Consider the following 1,771-nt stretch of genomic DNA (forward strand, 5'->3'; position numbering starts at 1 on the left):
CTGAAACTCAGGTCGAAACGTCGGCATAAAATAAATAAATATGGTTTTGTTTATTTATGTTGTTCTTTGCTGACCGCACCCCCCGACAAAATTCTTAAATACAAGGATTTTGGCTTCTATGTGAGGTGGTAAAAAGCTCTTAGCTCCACTCATTTCTCCCTGATTAGGAGACAAGAAGCTGCACCAGAGAGCATAGAAGAAAAATTTATAGAACAGAAAGCTGTCCACAGGTAAAGAAAAAAACAATATGAATTGTTTTGATTACAGCAATGGTTTGTATTTTTGTATTATGGGGAATATTTTTCATTGTGGCTGTCTTATGGGGGGTTTTCTTTATTTTTATTGATAAAGTGAACCAACTTATCTCAAAAGAATGTGATATTGAGAAAGAAAAAAATACTCTGAATGATACAAAATTTCACAATGATTTCTAGTAATTATCAAAATACTCGATAAAGAACATAATTGAACATTTGTTGTTTGTGGATATCCTTTCATTATTTTTTCCACTCCACTGATTTGTTCTCAAGGATATATAGGTAACACATATTTACCACTAAAATTCATTATTCTCTATTGATTTTTAAAGCAGCTATTTTTGTGTCTGAAAATAGGTTCCATAACTTTAAAATGTAATCAACAATTTATAACACCACTAAATTACTAGCACAAGATATCATATAATGAAACTGCATAAGTAATAATTCTTCTGATTTTTCCATTTAACTTTCACTACAGATAACAAAATTGAGGGTGCAAAACACCAGGATAAAAAAGATACTTTATATATTCATAAATTTGTTTAATTTTATTTACAATCTGTAACCAAAGGCTGAGTTATAGTTAACAGTTTCTAAAATACTTTATACAAGTCAAGAGAAAAACATGGTGGAACTGATGTAGAAAGTTTTTATTTTTTATGCCATCTTTAAACTGGTAAATGAAGACTTAAATGAAAACTAAGTGCCCTGGAGTTACTTAAAGGAAAATCCATAAATTTAGTTTATTTTATGAAATTATTTTCGAAGGTAGAAAGATTTCACTTGTAATCCACTTTTGTAAATAAATTAGGTAAGTAATTCTAAACCAGCCATATTACTATCAGGTTTTAAATCATTATGTTATTTATTATTAAAAATTTAATAAGCCACAATTAGGGAACGCAAATGGCTCATCTAAACTGAACTAGTAAATATTCCACTTGTACATATAATTGAAAATATCTAATCACACAAAAATAAATTATTATCATGGTAGAGAAATGAATTATTTCCATGACCTATCCTTTTCCACGATAGAAGATATATGATTGGAATTGCCATGCACTTTTTAGTCTTTGATGGAGTATTTTTCAGTAAATGTAATATATTTAAGATAACTGAAAAAAAAAAAAAAAAACAATGTTACTTCCAGCTAATTACCTATTCATCAAATTACTCCCCCCCCAAAAAAAAAATTACCTTAAATCTGATACCTGTTAATATGTTTAATCTGGAATAATTTATTATAACCATTTTTCTGGCACTAGTTTCTCAACTTCAAATCTACATTTAAAGAAAAATAAACATTGCTTTTAAAAATGTTGAATTCTATTCTAGCAGTATTTAATTTGAGTAAAACATTGAAAATCATAGAATAAATGAAGGTAACATCACAAAAAAAAAAAATAAATAAAAAATAAAATAATAACAACAGATAATATTCTAAAAAAATTTATGAGGCTGTGTGCACATTAAAACACCATTTTTTATCTTACAAGACCAGCATCACT

The sequence above is a fragment of the Halyomorpha halys genome, unplaced genomic scaffold (genome assembly GCF_000696795.3).
Source record: "Halyomorpha halys isolate HHAL.00 unplaced genomic scaffold, Hhal_1.1 Scaffold2115.1, whole genome shotgun sequence".
Lineage (NCBI taxonomy): Eukaryota > Metazoa > Arthropoda > Insecta > Hemiptera > Pentatomidae > Halyomorpha > Halyomorpha halys.